Here is a 20,175-nt window from a genome sequence, read left to right on the forward strand (position 1 = left end):
GGCCATAAAATAGTATTGTTTGTTGTGTTTGAGCAGTCTGGAAAAAAATCCTGAGTGTATCTGTATACAATTAAATGCTATAATTTATTTGAAAAAAAATAAGGAATTGAAGTATTCAGTAATGGAATCTGCTCTTTAAGGTACAAGCATTTAAAAAAGTCTTTTAGGATTCCCGAATCCAAGCCTGGCTTGATGTTTACAAGGCTGTTACAGCTGTAAATTGGAATAAAACAAAAGCTGCTTTTTCTTTGATATTCATACTTTCCTATTATTTGTTTATTCCCCTAGGATTACCCATAATGTTTTCAGTTTGGTAACCACTCAGTAATAGCACTAAGAGTTCTATCAGCCAATTAAATTTATCAAGCACATCATTTGCCCGCTAATAAGATAACATTGCCAGGGTTGTCTCATTTTGTTTTTAGCCTCTTTTCCAAATTTCACTTTTCAAGACTGAGATAGATACCATTGATTTTATACTTCTGCTTCCTTTAAGCTGTTTTTCTTGCTATAATAATAGAAAAGCATGTAAAGCACAGACAAAACGATATGGTATAAAAGCCAGTAATTACATATCCAACAGAAGAGAATTTGCTGTTTGGTTGGCTTTTTTTCATTTTATAACTTAATAATAGTTTGATGCTTGTTTTTTTTTCTGTCAAGGTAACATGCAGATTTCTTCCATAAGCACTAGTAATTTGGCTGCACTGTAAAAGAAGGTTACCTGCCAAAACTTAATAGCCCATTTTTCTGGGCACTTTATTAATAGGTTTTAATACATTTAGAGCATGAACATTTTATATACTTTTCATAAAAATTAATAAACGCAAATGACAAGCTGGTTTTGTAAAGGAGCAAAGCAATTTGCCCATTGGATTAAGCCTTAGTTTTGATATTTTGTGTCTTTGGGGAGGAGATAATTTGAACTGCTTCACAGTATTCAATCTGGGTCAGTAGTGTGGAATTTAAAAGCAGGTTATTACCAACAACAGAACTCACCTTTTCTGCTGTTTTCTTTGAATCCAGTGTTTGACTTATTCTTAATTGTAATATATAGTGATACTGAAATGTGACAGGGAGTGTGCTCACTGTGGGTAAGGTGTGATGCTGGAATGGCAGAGTGGTGTGTTTGCTTGCCACCCACATTTTCAGAAGTACCTCACATTTTCAGAATAGGAGCCCACTTCTTTCATTAAATACTCAGATATTTTTTTTTCCCCTCTATTTTTACATGAGTTTTAGTATAGGGTCAGAACGGGAGGAGAGAAAGGAGGGCAGAGTACAGTAAAGCAGAAACCCAGTTAGCTAGTTTCAGCTTGCAGATCTGAAAAGACTGAAATTTTCTTAAACTGAGCTATTGACTGCCTGTGTTTTATTTCTAAAGGCTGGATGAGGTTGAATGAGAAAGAATCTTTTAAAAAATATTTAATTGTTTTGTCTGTGTTGTATCTAATCATGCATGATATTGCTTCATGACATAACCATAGTGACACAGATTTAAAAGTGCTTAATGTAAAATCTTCCCGGTGAAATAAAGAAGGAGCTTGGAAAACATGCAGGGAGATTTGCCGGTCATGCTTGTGGTAATCTGTGTTCAGTGGAAGATTCTTATCTGCACTGCCAGACTTAACAGTGCAGTTCCTAATAACGTAGCCTCGATTAAGCAAATGCAAGGGGATTTTGTGTTGGGGTGGAGTGAAAGGAATATCAACGTTCCGGAGAGTTTTGAATGTGACCTCGGAATTGAAGCACAGGGAAGAATAATTTCTGATCTCCAATTCTGTTAGCCTTCTCACCACTAATTGGATTTTTCCTTAGCTATCTTTCTAATTTCACTCTCCCCTCTCCCCTTTAATTTATATCATTGTTCACAGGCCTTTTTCCAAGACCGTATTCTGTCTAGAGAGAAAGGTTCAAGGCGTGACATCAAGCTATTTTAAACTGGCCTTAGTTTATGTGCATCTGTAGATAGGCTTATAGTATTCATATACAATGCTGAAAACATGCAAATACATTTGTGTGAATATATATAATACATAACCCTTATATATACCCAAAGATATCTGTGTGCATATCAATATGTAGATTGAAAAATATATTAGATGAAACACTTTAGTGAATATTGACTTGTTGACATAGCACATTTACCAAACAAAAAAAAAATGGTTTCCCCAAACACTTTGGTCCCTCCCGTGTTTACATGTATCTGATGAAATACGTCTTCTTGCTCTGCTTTCCTAGTAGGAGATTGGCAGAACAAGTTGTAGTGTCTTTGCTCCTCTGGGGAAGGGAAAGTGAGAAAGCTTTGGGAAGAGAGAGAGAAAAAAAGAAGGACTTTACATGTGAAGGAGAGGGACAGTAATCTGGGAAGGCAGGCGTTAAAAGTCAAACAGTGTGATAATCCCTAGATCAAATGTAGGGGCCATAAATGCCTTTTACAGACATCATCACACAGTGTCAGGAACTGTTATTTCCTCTCATAGTAAAAAGTTAGCATTACCTGTGTTGCAGTTATTGATGGATGCAGTGTCTTCTTACCTGAAGGACTCTGTATTCATCATTCAGGGAAAAGAGAAAATGGGAGGCAGCTGGACAAGGGACAAACAAGAAGGCAAAAAATCATCTGCCAAACTCCACTCAGAAATGGGTGAGAACCACTGATAGAGATATGTGCTCAGCCAGCTGAGGGAAACAGTTGCTATTCACCATCTTTTTAGCAGTTTGAGAGGCTAGAAAAGTTGATAGTGTCCCATCTAAACACTGTGCCCCTTAGACACAATCCCGGGATGTAAACTGAGTTCACGTTGCTAGCATCCACAGAGAGAAGTTGCGTTATGGAAGGTCACTGAGGCAAAGATATATTTATAAAGCCCCAGTGTGAAACTTAGACTTTTAAATAAGGCAACCGGAATTACTTTGTTGGCTAGAATAGCTCCGCTGAGGGTAGGTATTTTTAGGTTGTGTGTATGTGTGTGTTTTTGTCTAATCAAATATAATCTCAACTAGACATTTAGCAGGGGAAGGGGGATTAGAGGCTGTTTGAAAAGCCTCTTACTCTTCTTTGTTAGGAGGGTATATAGTGTTTTTACAGATTTTATTATACGTTTCAATCAATTCAACAAGAGGGATTATGCCACCTAATGGAAAATAAAATCTGCAGATGACCCAGTGAAGTGTAACCTTAAGTATCTTTGACAACAATACAATTTACATTCGTTATTATACAAGTTATATATTAAAAAGTTGTCATAGGGATGACTTTCCTTGGTAACTACATGTTCATTACTTCTAGAACTTCTCATTTTAAAACAGTTCTGCAGCCTTTAATTGAATCTTCCCAACGTCTTTGTGATGGGACAAGGCAATAAAATAAGCCTTTTCCATTGAATACATGAGGACAAAGAGGCGAAGAAGTGGAATTCCTTGCTTGCGTTAAGTGAGTGAAAGTTCAAGAGTTCTGACTGCCAGATCTGTCCGCACATTTCCAGACACCGTGCTTCATCAAGAAACGCCTGTGTTTGCTTAAACTACACGCTGATCCAAGCTTAGGCTAGGGGTTGCCAACGGACAGAAAGTGAGACAAACCGTGGGCTTTTTTAAATAGGCCCTCTGTTTAGGCATTATTTTGGATCTAGATGTAAGCATGTACTTTTGTTTGGATAATCGTGAGGATGTTTGCCAAAGGAAAACATGTTTGTCGGTATGTGTATTGAAATTTGTTGTGTGTGTATTGAAAAAAATTATTTCTCAGCTTTTGAACGGGAAAGGAGGAAACGTAAATCCAGGCATGTTTCATAGGAGTTTAGGAAGTGCAGCATAAATGGTAATTCTTCAGATGCCTTCTTTCTTTTACCTTTCCCTCCGGGTGCAGTATGTAGCATTTTTAGTAGCTTTCTTTGAGAAAATTCTATTTCTGGGTGCATGGTGTCTGTGGAAAAGAGGGAGGCTTTCTGGCATCCCTTTGTTTTCATCACATAGTTTACAGTTGGCATTTGACCTGAGAGGGTAGGAAGAGAGTCTGCCATTGTGTGTCTTCTGTTTGCTGCACTCCACTGCTCCTCCTATTATTTTTCCTGTTATTTTAAGCAGACAAGCTAAACATTGCTTTTTCTTCCACTGATTCCTTTACATCCATAGTATCTGATGCAGTTCAGTGTAAATAGACTAAACAGTTGCCGTAACAGTTGCCTAGGATTTTGCACACATACACATACAGAGTGGCTCAGGACTGGGGTAGTTCGGACATGTTTAACTCGGAAAAGGAATTACTCCATATAAAATTATGCGGCTCAACAGCAGTAGTGTAAATTTATAAGTGCTCCGAGTAAAGTGCTGTTAGGCATGAGATAATGTAAAGAGATGACATTGCCAAGAACTATTTATGAAGAGCTTAATTTTTTTCACTCTGATAATTCTTGACCAATAATTACCAGCTTCTAATTATCTATTTTAGTTAGAAAGAAATCTCTATCACTATGGAGGTTGGCATTGCAACTAGCGCATAAATCCCCAAAGAGGCAAATGTGTTCCAAACAGCCACAAACAACTGTCTCATGAAACATAGTGAGCAAATTGCGAGCCGCTGGCTGTGCACAACAGAGCAGCACATTTACCATTGAGGACTGATCAGGCTGACAAAGAGAATGATAAAAGGGGGAAACAGCCACAATCTTTGTAGTTTGCTGCTACTTTTGTCGGTGAAAAAAGCAAGCCCCCAGTGTCGTAGCAAGAGCCACTACCCCTCTGAAGAGTCAGGGAGCAAAGGGGAAGAGTGTCACCGTCAGGATTCAGTACCTTTTTGCAACCCTGCTTTTGACAATTTCTATATAGGTCATTTCTTATAAGTAAGCAGACTTTTCTTTCTTTAACCTTTTCAGTATCATGTATAAAACACGTTTTGTGAAGTCTGTTGCAGTGAGGGGGGCAGCTTGTTTTTGAGGGGAGGATGTTGTGTACCATTGAGCGAGGTAGCAGGTGTGAGCAGGAGGAGGAAATGAAGGGAAAGAAAAAAAGACGCTGATCACCGAAGTTAGGAAGCAAAACAGGATGAAGCAACCCTGCAGTTGACAAGAAGAATTCTAGTTTACACCAGCAAATACTTCATTAAACCCCGAGTAAACAAATCCTTGATGGAACAATTGTAGTTTAAAAAGAAGAGTACATAGAAAGTGGGATCTAACATTTTAATTTCTTTGCAAACAAATTTTACAGCTGTGTTTAACAAGTAGTATGTAACCGTCAGAAGATGTAAGACACATTTTAGTGCAACTCATGATTTTTGATTTTTTCAGTGACAGTGATATAAGTATATAATATGTATCTATGCTTGTGTGTTGTGTAGATATGCATGTTTGCATTATGTATGCATTAACTGCATGCATAATAAACCTATAAAAATAAATCATCTTATTTGCCTCACATTTGTGCAGTGGACAGTATCACTGATGTCAAGACAAAGGAAATACCTCAACTGGCTTTCTGGACCCCAAGAAAATTTCAGTCTGGTTGTAATAGCATGTGGCATTCACACATTCTGTTATTTGTCTAATGCCTGAGGTCATTAAAAACCACAATTATCCTTTCATTTACTCAGAAAACTGTGCTGGGCAACTAATACTTGTTGCACGATGTTGACCTCAAGTAACGCATCTTCAGAATGTCAGTTTAATTGCTGTACAGTAAAGCTGACATTGTGAAGTCTCTCTTCACAACGTCAAGTATCCAAAGACATGCATTTACACCTTAGAGCGGGAGGGAGATGCGGACTTCCTTTTGTCGGTCATCTTTCACTGATTTCTCAGTAGTAAGAAATGGAAATTGTCTATTTATAGTGAAGAGGCAGATCATACCCTCTTAGCATCAGAAAATCATTTGGATGCCTGGGAATCTCCTCTTTACAGGCAGAGCTGGTGAGAAGTTGTCCAAAAGTTAGAGGAAACTTGGTCACCTTGTCTGCAAAATGAGAAGATGTAATTGAAACACCCAGGAAAGCCAGCATTTGGAGTTAAATCTGAGAAAGCGTAGGTTTATTTTGTGAGGAGCAGGGTTACAAAATAGGCGAAATCTGGGCTGTTTAATACTAACAGGAAGCTACTCTCCTGTGGGCAATGCTGGCTTATTTGAAAAGCCCATAAAGGGTTTCTGCATGGACCATACAAAAGGGATACTTTCTCTTTAATAGCCATCTGTACAGGAGAGATGAGAAGTGGGCCAGGTCATCTCTCCTCAGCTGTCATGATATTAACGTAGGTAATGGAGCAAGCTCTGCGTTCTGCTGGGTGTTGTTTTTCATAGATGTTCATCGATTTACACAGATAATTCTATTTATTTCTTAGAGTTGGTCCAAGCAAACCAGGCAGAATAACAAACACCAAAGCATTTCAAATGACTTTATCTTTGTTGTTTTGTAATGTAACTTTTGTCTAAAAAATGGTGTCACACCTACTGTGCAGATGGCTGCATGATTTGTAAACCAGCCAAAACATTTAAACAAATGTGTGATCTGGGGATAGATTAAATAAAGGATAAAATGGAGTGTGGACCACAAATTCTAATAATCAGATGATTTTAAGTTGTGTGTAGTGTGGAGCGATGGTAGCAGCGATGGCAGGGAACGCTTGCCAATGACAGCAAGGTGCCTTACAGATCTCAGGATGGAGCCTGTGGCCTAGTAGGCCTCAGTTTGAGAGCTGCACATTTGCTGTACAGCTGGCAGCTCTGTATGGGGACATCAGATAAAACTTATGTAAAATGAAGTGTTATTGCTTAGTATGAAATTGTGCAGAGAGGGAATTTGCAGACAGTAACTGAAAACAGAATTCATGGTACCAATGAAGCAGACTGTAAATATGAAGAGGCTTTAATTATCTGCGCAATTTAACAAAAAATCCAAGACGTATTCAGAAACGGCGAAGGCAGCTGTAAACAACGCCAGAGCCGGCACCGTTCGCCGGGCCTCAGGTTCTGCGTGTCACCCGTGGGGGGCTGTGGGCACCCTCTCGTCCCCTCACACACACCCCCCCCGCTGCCCGGCCTGGAGCCTGGGTGGGTAGCAGGTACGGTCGCTTGCATTTTAAGATAGCTTTTAGGAAAGGTCTTCCTGACTTTTAAAATTACAAATGGTTACATCAGGACAGTGTGCAAACATCTACGAACCCTTTTTTTAAAAAAAAAAAAAAAAAATTCTTTTTTTTTGGGGGGGGGGGGCACCTCAGACTCAAAAAATTCTAATAAAATAGAATGAAAATGTCTCATTAAATCATAGAAGTAGTAGTAATGATAGTAATGATGTTAGTCCTAAAAGCAGCATTAGAAAACGGTCCGCAATTCAGGCTGGAGTACATTGGGTGAAGAAATGATGCAGAGCGCACAGGCGCTTTAGGTTTTTCCTGCAGAAATGCCGGGGGTGCGAAGAGCACTCGATGAGGGGGACGCGGCCGAAAGGCGACGCCGGGCAGCACCGAAGTTGTTCCTTTTCCCTCTACCTGCTGCACGGTTCTCCTCCCCAGCTGCTGCAGTGATACAGCCTGCATGTTAACACCACGGGCTGAATTAATGGCACGGTGTCAGCCTTCCCTTTTGTTCTTTGTTGCTGACCATTTGTATGGCCGGCTTTATCAGTAGCCGTATCGCGTTCCTTGGGGCTGTGTTTAGCTGCCGGCACAGAGGGGAGCCGCACCATCGGTTTTCCAAACCGTCCCTGCTCCGAGCAGAGAAGCCTCCGATTCTTCGACGGGGCAGGTCCGGTGGTTTCTCCCTGCCATGTGTGAGCGCAGGAAGCGAAACAAAAGAAGGCAATATGGAGAGTGGGTGTCGAACTTCAGCTGCTCGTATTGTTGCATTTGGTGAGCTGACGGGGTTTCGTAGGTCACCTTTAGAATTATGCCTATGACAGCAGTAGCTACCTGCCAAGATTGCAAGGTATCTCACAGCTCTCAGGATGGAGCCTGTGGCCTGGTAGGCCGCCGTTGGAGGGGTACACATTTGCTGTACAGCTGGCAGCACTGTATGGGGCAGCAGTGTGGGCTGTTAGGGAGCTGGAAAGGAGACAAGCATGAAATTTCTTCTAACCCCAACTCTGTTTTTCTGTACTGTTGGCTGCTTCTCAGTTCCTTGACAAAAAAACCAATCAGGCACCCTTTAATCCGCCTGTGATTACCAGTGGTATAAAAAGAGAAGCATAATGAGGAAAAATGCCTCGTTTTGTTGCCTTCAAAAGCCAACAAATTGGAGTTAACTTGACAGGAAGTGGCTTAATAATTAGATTATTTATTTATTCCTGACACATATCCCCCTGTTACTAGTCTCAGGAGATCCTGTAGATGGTACGATTTTCAAGCTGCCATTACTTCGCTGTCTTCTGTGAACAAAGAAGCTACTGTCTATCAGTCAATTAAATGCACTCTTTAAGCAGAGGCTGAGAAGTCCTCAATGGATAGAGCCCTGGGACATTGTGGCTGATGATTCCTTTCTCTGTACTGTACATCACACTCTCAACTACGGTCCCCACAGAGATGGAATAAAGTCATGCATTAAAATATCACTTGTTGATTTGTTTGCTAATGAAGAGCCATTGAAATGTTTGTGTATTTCTGTGGCAAAATTGTTGATAAAAGGACTACTTGCTTGCATATCTTACTTCATCTTCAGTAAGCGCTTATTTAAGACTTACTAAAATTAAAGTCAACAAATTAAGGAAAAAACAGAGAGATGGATAATATTGGTTTACTTGCAATTCATATCAATGTAAATAACACCGAGGACAGCAAGAAGAGAGAAAGGGGAATAATAGTACTTCAACCATGTCTGTTATAATTTTCTTCATTAGTAACAATAAGGATCTCTGGTGGTTTTTTTCTAGGGCGATAGTGGGCACCTATTTCAAATAATAAAAATGCTAAAGTAGCCATTTAAAAATTATCCTGGAAATGTAAGAATATTGTATTTTAAAAAAAAAAAAAGAGAGAGAAAAAGGGAAAACTTCAGACTTTGTTTCTGTTTGTTTTGTTTGTTTGTTTTTTATTTCTTTGGGGATTTTAAATATGCCCAGTTAACAAAATCTTCCGTTATTTAGATATCAACTGTGTGCAGTCAGTTAACCTCTTAGTTGAGAAAAGTACAACCATGTTAAGCTAGTTAGTAATGCTGGTTAAGGGTGCGTGCTTAATGCAAAAACAGCAAAGTTGTCCGAAGCTGGGGCTTCTGAGCTTAACACCGTCCTCCCTCATTGCCCCCCAACCCTCCCAGGCTTCTTAACCATATTTCATAGTCTCTGGGTATTTGCCCTCCCACCATTCTTCTTTCACCCGCCAGAGTGGCTGGATGTGGACCACATTTTCGGCCGGGGTGGAGAGAGGAGGTGTTTGAATATTTTTTTTACAGAAATTGACATAAGTGTGTACCTGTCTTCACACTGAAAATCATTAATTGGCAATACCCATCTGGAGTTGATGCAGGTCTTATGCTGCTTGTCTTACAGAACTATATTTGCTCTTAAGAAATATAGATAGTGCTATAGCAGTTCTCCAGTGAACTAGCTCTGTTCTGAATTTAGCCTCTGTATGACCATTTGCACCTGCAAATGGAGACTATAAGTGCTATAATATATGGTTATTTTCTCAACCTTATAAAGAAAGTCACTCATACCAGGATTATTGTTTTCAATGAACTTAACAACAAGCTATAGGGAATTAATTCAAACCAGCCTCAAATTGGAGTGTTTCTTATTCCTATCCTGTTATTCCAACTCATTTTATTAGAAAAAGCTTAGATACTCAGAGGTGTTCTATAATAGAAAATGAATTTGAAACCCATTCATTAATTGGTGATTAATACATTTCAGGATTAGTTTAAGCAAGGCCCTACCTCCTGCCCAGTCAAGTATGTTCTGGTTAATATCCAATTATCTGCACCTTCGTACTTATTATGTCTTAATATTTCGGATATGATAACCAGAAACTTGAGAGTAATGCTAATGAGGAGCATAGAACAGGAATTAACCAGTGACACACTCAATGATCCTTACTGAGGAAAGTAACTCCTTCTGTCTCCTCAGCTAAGTGGTCGAGCTACTACCACACTTTCAGTAGGGAGAGCTTTTAATTCTGCCTTTGTGGGAGCTTAGAATTATATTTAGGTAAAATTCCTTAATTTTGCATGCCTCGTAGACCATGCAGGGTCAGAAGATATTGCTGCACACCCTTTTTCACGTGTAGAGTTACTTTCTGCAAGTGGAGCCAGTGGAAAATCAATAGTAAAGTGAAACAGTAATACGTATTTAAAATACAAATTGTTTTATGATTGACTTCACCCTTTTCTTACGTACACAGGTGTATGCATGTGTGTAGAAGCTAAATGCCTATCTGTCATGTCCTTCAGCTTGTAAGACACCTGCTTTAATGACCAGCAAACCAAGTATAAATGTCTGTGAAATAAAAAAAAAAAAAGTCTAATTGCTAAATGAGAAATGTAAATTTTATCAAATTAAAATCTTCTAAGCACAAAAATGTCAAGCCCTTAAAGTTCAATCTCAGGATTCTTGCCTATGAAAAATTGCTATATGCCCTCTTAGTGAAACATGCAAGTAAACCATGGGACCAACATATCAATGGGGCAGAACTGAGTAATTCTGTCATGTGGCCTTAAACTAACGTAATTAGAGAGGTAAATTCAATGTGTAGGGAGAAAGGAAGAAGAAACATTCCTTTTGGCAGATTTATTTTTCTTAACTAAGCTGCTGTTTGAATACATTGTGCAATTGAGGGCATTAGGAGAAGCCCCAGAGGAAATGAAGCAGTGGGCAGAGCGAAGGAGACCTGCTCAAAGGTGCAAAGCCACATAACACATTATTTTTATTACATGAATATAATCCGATATATGTGGTACTTATCCAAGAGACTTTACAGAATATGCTATTCATAGGGTGCTGGACAAAGCTTATTTCAAAACACTGCCTTATTCACTGTGTTTATACTGAAAGGTACTAGTCTCGTGTTTGGGTTAGACTGAGTGATAAAAGGGATAGTATATTTGTATAATGAAAAGCAATCATAAAACACGTGTACAGCGGCCAGCATTAAGGATATGCCTGCAACATCCTGTTTTGGTTTTCTTTTTTCAATGCCTAGCCATACAATTTGAATTTTCTCTCACACAACACTCTAATAATTAGAGTGTTGTAGTTCGGGACCTCAGCAGTATATTCTTAATATCTAGCAGTTTGGCTAGGCACCCTTTCTTCCAACCCTCTCGTGGGCAACCTTCACAATGAACCCACTGTGCTTCTGGCTTCATTGCTTTTCATTGCACACCTATGCGAGTGCCAAGACATTAGATAACTGTGCAAAACCCACCCCACACACCTCCCTCCCAAGCCCCCCAGATGAGACCCCTGCAGAGCACTGTGTAATTCACTGAACAACTTGGGAGATGTTGATGTTTACTGCCTTGTTCAATTAGTCATTCAGAGGCAATGCAGCCTTCCATTTGCTTCGAAGTTTGGTTAAAAAGCCTAACCCAAATATCACTTAGTGTAAAGTGGGATTTGCAAACTGTCATAACATGATCAAATCAAAACCAATTTTCACCAGAACAGTTAAATACTCTTCTCTTCATCTGAGTGACATTTCCCTGCCAAATTTGAACTTTTAACCCACATTGCTCCGTGTGTGCTGTTATTCTTCAAGTCAGACTTAACAGGGACGGTATTTTTAACCTTTTTTTGATTAAAATTTAGCTGAGCTTAAAAAAAGAACACTAAAATGGAAACAAAATGGTAGTAAAATGAAATTAGTGAAAAATAAAATAAATAGGCTTGGGCAGAGAGCTAGTCTAGAAAACTTAATCTTAGGGATACTTCTTAATAATGGAAAAGGTCTCTACTTCTACCTGCTGCTGCATTTGCACCAGTGATGGAGTGTGCCTAGCAGTACAGACCAGAATTGTACCGCCAGGAAAAATCCTTCATGATGGTGCATGGGAATAAATTAGGTGACAGAAAATAGGACTCTAATTTCTATGATATGTCACCTAGGTTATCATATTTTACATCAACTGCCGCTTTTGTGCTGCATGTGCATCTCTTTCAACCCTTGCAATGGGTCCTCCAGGCCAGTCTTTTGTGAGCTGGTGATTTTCTTTGTCTCCTTCAACCTAAAGCTTCTGTAGAACTGTTCTCTGACAAGAGAAGCACTCTCAACATACTCTAGCTTCCCTTTTTTCTTAAATATATCCTTCCCGTTCATCTCCTTAAAATGCAAATTTGGAAGGCTTTTTGACTCTGACTTCTCCTGTGCCATTATCTCCCACAAAATACAGTTAACTTCTTTATGGCATGACATAGTCTCTCTCTCCTTTTGCTTTATGGTGTTGTCCTTTCTTTTTTTGAGGGGGGAACTCCTTTTTTCCAAGTCTTCTTTTCCAAGTCTGCTTGACAGGCTACAGAAGTGATTTTTGTTTCAGAATGTCAAAATGGGATTGTGAATGGATGGAAGTTTGTGGTGGTTCCAGCATTCCAAATGACTTCTTCACTTGCCTAGAACAAGTCGTTGAAATGTGAAATGGAGACAGTACTTACCCACAGAGACTTTTCAAGACAAATTAGTTAATGTACATATTTAGAAGCAAAGGTATTGTAATGCTATAAATAGCAAACTATTAAATTATTTGTGGTTTTTATTATCTCTTGGCTAATGGGGAATTCTGCTGCTTGCCTTAGAGCTCCCAAATTTGGTTCATGTTTCCTATCCATTTCGGAGGCAAGTTTAAAAAAAAAAAATGTTCCTCCTCTTTTACTGTATCACCACTTCACAAAGATGAGGTCCAGCTGATTTCTATTCTTGACAGCATCTTCTCCACACAACACAAATTGTCCTTCATTTCTTCCCCAGTCAGAACCAGTTAACAGAAAAGGAGTTAACAGAAATTGTAATGGCTTCCACGAGTCAATAACATTGGCTTATTCCTCTTCAGAATCTGTCCTTTGTCACTGCAACTCTGAAAGTTGCTTTAAGGTCCATCTACTCTGCGGGTCCTGTACCCTGCGCAAATCTCTTTCTCAATTTCTGTATATTCTGCTATCATATGAAAACATTTCTTTTCTCACTTGCCTAAACCAGTTGCATTTCTTTGTCTTCCTTGGCTGTTGTTAATTTGAAACCAGTTATTGCTGTGCTTTTGTAACGAATTTGTGGGTTCACACTATGAAATGTATGGGCAGTCTTTAGCTTCAATCGCTTATTATGACATTCAACTAAGTCTTGTAAAAATGACACACTTGTGCACCTTCTGGAGAGTTTTCATTTTTCAGAATTCTCTGCTGAAATCACCTTCTTTTTCATCTATAGTCCTGATTCAGTACCAGCTATAGCTGGCACCACAGATCTTGTAGCTTAAAATAGTATGCCTTAATATTGCCCCCTTTGTATGCTGTATTGTAATGAAGCAACATCAGTAAATTGCAGTGAAGGGTGATTGTTGCATGGGGATGACTACTACACCTTGGGGTCCATTTGCGCCAGATTATTTTTTTATTGTTGTTATTACAACCCATCTTCGTTACTCTCTTGATGCCAAACTTGCTGTTGGACATCCGCACAGCACAGGGGATCTTTAAAAACATTTTGGACATCAACTTGTTTCTTAGGTACACAGCAATGACTGTTCAATTCCAGGCTCTGGTATCCTGGGTGGCTTTGCAGTACTTCAGTGATGCCAGTTGGGTCCGTTCACTAGACTTGCTGTGTTCTTCATCATTTGCTCTTAAAAATATTAGTTTATTGCTGATAGAAATGACAGGCATTTCTTGCTAACCATTTTCAGACAGGAACAATACTAGATTTATAACAAGTGGAACATGCCTTTTCCCTTCTTGCTATTCCCCATACATTTTACAATACAGAAGAGTGCAGAAATGATTTTGCTTGAGCTGTTTCCTTTCCTTTTGGCACTGTGTTCACATTCAAAGGAAGAATTATAGCAGTGGTGTCAGTTTATCTTCCAGTGCCGTGATCTCAAGGAACCTTCTGCAAAATTCATTTTCACCCAAGTAATAAAAATTATTATTGTTGTAAAAATACAGATATTTTAATAGAGACATTTTCTTTTCAAAAATCTTTCCAACTTACAGTGAAAATGTCTAAATACAAGCTTCAGCAAGGTGCGGATTTCTGCCTTAGATCTACAAGAAGCAGCCTTTGCCCGTGAAGGCAAGTTTTAACTGATTTGTCGGACAATAAGGTGGAAGATAATTATTGATTTCATATATGTGGGTGCCGACAAATTGTCCTATGTTCTACAACAGCAGGGCAGCTCAGGAGACCATAGTGGAGATACTTACTGGAGGTACAAAGAACCATTGCCCGTCCCCATATGCCCTCATCCCTGTAGCCTGATGCTTGATCACTTACGCTTTTGACTCGTTTGATAGCAACGTTCCTGTCACCCCTCCCACTGCAACTTGGCAATTCAGCATCTCCACTGGTGCTCTGCAAAGGGCTGGGAGTAGAAACTACAGCTCCTTTGCATGACTTGCACAGCATTGCGTCTCCCAAGCGTCTTGGCTTGCAGCTCTAATGGCCACGTCCTTTGGTGCTGTCCTTGCTGTGACTGCACGTAGAGGTGTCCCAAAGCAGGAGTGACACAGGGTCCCCAGACTCACTTGTATACCTGCATCTGCGTCTGTTGCACACAGTGCAAGTTTTAAACGGGCTTGCGTGGCACCACCGTACATTAGGAATTGTAATGAAAAGGTCTGATCCTGAAAACATATAAGTATGCATAGGATTTTATTCACGTGAATAGATGCCACAAGCTTCCTTTTATACAGGAATAAGGCTATATATGTTCTCAAGTGTTTGTAAGATTGGGGCTTAAATTGCAATTCCGGGTGGTATTTTAACAACATGTTCTAAATGCGGTAAAAAATATATATCTTCCGTAATGAAGTCATCATCCCATTAAAACATCTTTTTTCCCTCAGTGATACCAAACATGAATTTTGAGCTGTAATTTGGATTTTTTCCATCTTTATGAAGATGACACATTTTTTCATTGCAAGGCAGCTTTTTCTTTCAGTTTCTTCTTTAGCTTAATACTGTGGCTGTGTAGCATTCCCATTTAAATCAGGAATTAGGGCTGACACACCTTGAATTGAACTATCAATTCTTTTAAAACTGACGCCAGTTCCACACTATTCAGTCTTACAAACTTCCGATTATGGGCCAGAGAGCATTGATTTTAGCTGTCATTTCTAGCACACACACTGTAGAATTGAAATTTAAACCTTAATCTGCTCTTTAATACAATTAATTTTTAATGTGCAGTAATACTAATTGAAATAGCCTGAATTTAGTAAGTCACCACAAGACATTTTCAAAAGCAGGAGTCTCCACTGAGAGCTGGAAGGACACATAATCATTGTTACAGTGTTTACAGAATAAATGCACACTCTGCAGGCAATTCCATGCCAAGAGATTTTTTGTTAGTTTATATTAATATATTTCATTGTGGATTTAAATTTGTTTTCAGTGATTCCTACTGGAACACATCTGTTGTCGTGAATCAGGTTACTTTGATTTTGTTTTAATGGAAGTTTATTTTTATAGGCTATTTGCAGTCTTACATCTGTATTTTTAATGTGACTGTCACTGTATTATCTAGTTGTCAAATGCATTGTGATGTGCAGAGAAACATATTCAATTTTCTACCTGTAAAGTGGTCAGCCATGCAGTTTCTGTGTATGATAAACCAGAGCTGCATGTTCTGTGCCGGACTCTTTTTCCCCTAGGTTTGCCTTTCATATGAGCAATCTATCTTGCACCAGCCCAATTTCACTACATCACTTTTAATTTTCAGATGTGATCTTTTCAGATGTTTTAGCAGGGAGGATGGAGAGGGGATTCTAACTGCAGAGGAACAGATCTTACACAATTAACCAAGGAGGGATTTAATCATTTTTATAATAGCAAGATGCCATTGCTACATTTATCTGATAAGAAGGAATACCTCTTAGAATGCACCAATTCTTCTGATGAATGGGCTTGTACAGTGTTCAAAGTGAGCACCAATGTTAAGTAAAAAAAAAAATGTCATGTGCTTTATATCATCCTTTCATGGCTTTCACATTACAGTATTTAATAAGCCAATACTGCTGTTAAATATTTAGCAAAGGTTCCCTCAAAACCTTGCCATATATTCAAATGGGATTTTGAGACATTTTGCAGGACATAAGTAAAAATTATGCTTTAGTTCTTGAAATGGTTGTAACATGGCATATTTCCTAAAAGAAGTGCAGGACAACATGGCATAGATACATTCAGCAGATTTCACACTCACAGAACACCAGAATTGATTCCCATTTTTCGGATTAAGGGTTCAAACTGACTCCCATTTTGTCAGAAGAAAGCTGCACTGAGTTTATTTGCGCAGAATATTAAAACAGTATTATAGCATTTAGTAAAAACCCTGCAACTCACAGTGTGATATTTTAAAGGCTCCTTAGCAGTACATCATTTGTAACAATGAACATTTTCCGAGTTGGGGGTGAGAGAAAAGCAAAGATCAAGTTGTTACCCTCTTCTGAGACTGAGATAGTACATCACTAGGTAACGCTTTTAGATTCTGTAGTATGCAAAGTAGAGATTTAATAACATAGTTGCTGCATGATGTTGTTAATCAAACAATAATAAATCATTAGAAACCCTGTCTTCTTTGACAAACGTCTGCATGTTTCAGATCCTTGTTGTATGCTAATTAATCCTCAGTAAGTACTTGTATAATAATTAAATGTCTTGCACTTAAAATACAGCCAAACCCATTGATACTGTTTAAGGAAGTGTATCTCGTGTTATCTTCGGAAGGAATTTGGGTTCGATATGTGATGCAATGGGGATTCTCCTGTTTCTTGGGATGCCTCATAGATTTTAGCTGCTATGCCTGGTGGGCACCGGTTTTTCCCCCTGTTCATGTTTAGGAGTAGGCTACAAAGGTTGGGTGAGCCTGTCTGGATATTAAATCAGGAGGTTTGCTGCTGCTGCCGCCTGGAGGAGTCCGTTCCTGCCCCAGGCAGGGGCAGCACAGCAGTTTGCAGCCTCCTGGCTCCAGTGACAGGTAAGGAACAGCCTTGCAGGTGCTCAGCTGCCCGGCTTGAGGCTCCCACTCCTCTGTTTCCTGGGGATATCTCCAGTCCTCCTACTCTTACTTAGTCTACTACTACTTACTACTACTTACTTACTCTACGAGCTGTATGCAAGAATTTCAGCCCACTGAAGAACTATATTTTCAGGTGTTCATTAAAAAAAGAAAGGCTATCTTTGGGGGCATAAGCCACACTTAGTGTTGCACATAGTGGTTAGTTTAACCCCTGAAGGTGGAAGGCAGTGTTTTTCTGCAAATTTTATTTTCAGTTTGGGTGAATCTATATATTTTTTTAATTTTCAAATTGTATCAGCAGCTAATACCTCCTTTAAAAAAAAAGTAGAAAAATAACTCACTTTCAAAGAAATAGAAATGTAGCCTCTTTAAAAATTATTTGGGTCCTATTTAAGAAGTTGGATTTATTTTGCTTGGGAAATCATGTTCATATGTGTGGTGTATTTGTTTAAGCATTCAAAAAATTAGGGTGTTAATTGCATGCATGTGTGGGAATATACGGAAAGGTCTATATAGTTATATAGGGTAGACGTATTTAATATGCATAGCTTGATGTATGTTGACCTCAGGTTACGAGAGTAGAAAATCCCATTTTCCAGCTTGTTTCAAATGTAGTAAAAATGCTGCTTCAGTTGCTTTATGCTACTCACATTGGGAAAGGTGCTTATACTGTGATAATTATCATCAAGGAATATTAATGCGTTCAGCATTTGTAACCCAAAAACTCATTATAGCTTAAGCTGTGCATCATCTGTGAAGAGAGAACTTTGCCAGAATTCGCTCTTCACAGGGGTTGCCTCCTGCTTGTGATGGAGTGGTCAGAGTATTGTAAGAGGTCACTTAGGCTATTTTTGAAAGCTGAAGTTTTGCAATTTTTGATTCACTACCTTCTGTCTAAATAGCTTAGCATTCTTCCCCCCCAAAAAATTTGCTTTTTCTAATTGAATGCCTGGTGAAGTGCATAAAGCTAAAAGCTTGCATCTCATTATGTGCAAGAGGCTAAAGGTGTAGACATAAATATTGCACATCAAGGTCACGGAGATTTCGGGGACCGTATTCCATCAGCATACATGGATTTGCACAAACACCACTGTCATTCATGCTGATGGGAACAAGCCATTCCAATTCTGTGGTCTTTGATAAGAATCTGGTTTCTTACTTCGGTTAAACTGTTGATGTCTTTGGTAGCAACTTCCTCTTCAGTATTTTTGTATTCTGGGACCATATTTTGGTTCCTTAATACTATTTCACCATGAAAAACAGGGATTATCATTTTTACACCTCTTGTCTTCCAAGCTCCTGTACCCCCAGTTTAACAGCCTTCACATTTCTAAAATATACTTGGGCAGCTTGTGCAAAGCATCAGAGCCCAATTCTTTCCTCACTCAAGTTCCACATCAATATCCTCCAGTTGACTAAGCTGATTTACATTAATGTTGCTGAGAGGAGATTCAGTCCTGTAAGGGTTATTTTGTATTTTCATTAGTATGTCTTGTTGAGAGAGTCTGTATGTGGCTATACATTACAGTACTCAAATAGGTACTAGAGTGGTTACAGAATAAGATGACCAAAATATCTAAAAATAAATAATGCCCTACAATAAAGAATTTCTTTTTTGTTGACTTGTAATTGAAATCTTCCTTCCAACTAAGCACTCTCTGCTTCCACCCTTGGTAATGAAGACTGTAGCAGAGCCAAAATTGTGTTGTTCAGTGCTGTTGTTGCTGGAATTTTTAATATGGCCAGGTTTTATTATTTCTGTTCCCCAATATTGATACATTTCTTGTCATTTCTCACTCTTAATATTGCCTTATGCTGCGTGTTGTAGTTTGCTTTATGTTAGGCAGAGAAGACTGGCTTTTGCGGACTTCTTTGTTTCTGAGGTCAAGATGTGAACCTGGCCTTGCTCCTGAGAGGACTAGAAAAATCTATTTCATAACTTTCTGCAGGCCTCAAAGAAGGCTAAGAAGAAAAATGCAAAACCCACAGGCTTAGTTTAGACCGGGTGAAGAGTTGGATTCATCAATAGGAAAGCTTGCAGCTGATCAGCTTTTCTTGTCACAAAGAGTCCCTGCTGTCAGTGCATACTCCACTGACACAGCAGAGCTTTGGGGAGCCTTGTGATTCTTTTAAACACCCACACACTTGCCCAGAAATACCTGACTTGATAATATAGAACAAATCTGCTGAAGTAAGAAATTGCTTGCCTATTAAATCACCAAAATGAAGGGCTGGAAAAATATAGGTAAACACAGTCCTCGTGAGCTGAGTGTGGGTATTATTGGCTTGCTCAGTTCACTGGTGGGGCATAACTTTGGTATGTGCAGTAGAGTGCTAATGCCTCGTAATGAAGAGCTGTCTTGAACCAAAGAGACATTCCCAGCAGGTGAGAACACTGGTGATGGGAAATAATATGGTACCTTGTCTGCTGTGTGGATGTAAACTTAATAATCTCTATGAATTTTGAGTAACCCTGCTTCCCTTCCAAAGAAACATTATGAAAAGATTGCTTCCAAATCCTTCAGACACTCACTGTTCTTGTGATAGATGCCGTAGTCTTTACCTTGGGGCGCTGGAAATGAATGTGTGTTCTTTGCAAGAGATAAGGATGTAGACTTTAGAAGGAGCAAATTGTATTTTCATGTTTAAGTTCACCATTTGCACTTGATGTGGTGAAAGCCAAATGTGAAGAATTGCTTTTCAACATTATTTCTCTGTCTTCTGTATCTCAAGACCTCTGAGTTATTATGCTAAAATGTTCTATTACATGTAATAAAAGAAATGTTGGAAAACTGGAAATAGAGTAAGATTGCCTCCATCGATTTGGCTGTACTTGGATTGCTGTAGCTACATCTTAAATCACAAAAAGGGTCATCTTTGTGCAACGTAATGTTACTGAAAGGACCAAACAATCTGCATTTGCTGAGGGCATGACAAATGAAACCATTATCCAATTTTAACAGTTCCTCCTTTTAATCAAAAGGGAAGGTGGTGGAATTGATTCTTATTCCACTTACACCAACCCAG

The 20,175-nt window shown here is 39.0% G+C and overlaps 1 protein-coding gene across 2 annotated transcripts in view; it reads left to right on the forward strand.

Annotated features, from left to right (window-relative positions):
* The window catches only part of ZNF521 (zinc finger protein 521), a 232,158-nt gene that overhangs the window by 114,084 nt on the left and 97,899 nt on the right, over nt 1-20,175 (forward strand). The window lies entirely within an intron of this gene.

This window comes from Numenius arquata, chromosome 4 (genome assembly GCF_964106895.1).
Source record: "Numenius arquata chromosome 4, bNumArq3.hap1.1, whole genome shotgun sequence".
NCBI classification, from domain to species: domain Eukaryota; kingdom Metazoa; phylum Chordata; class Aves; order Charadriiformes; family Scolopacidae; genus Numenius; species Numenius arquata.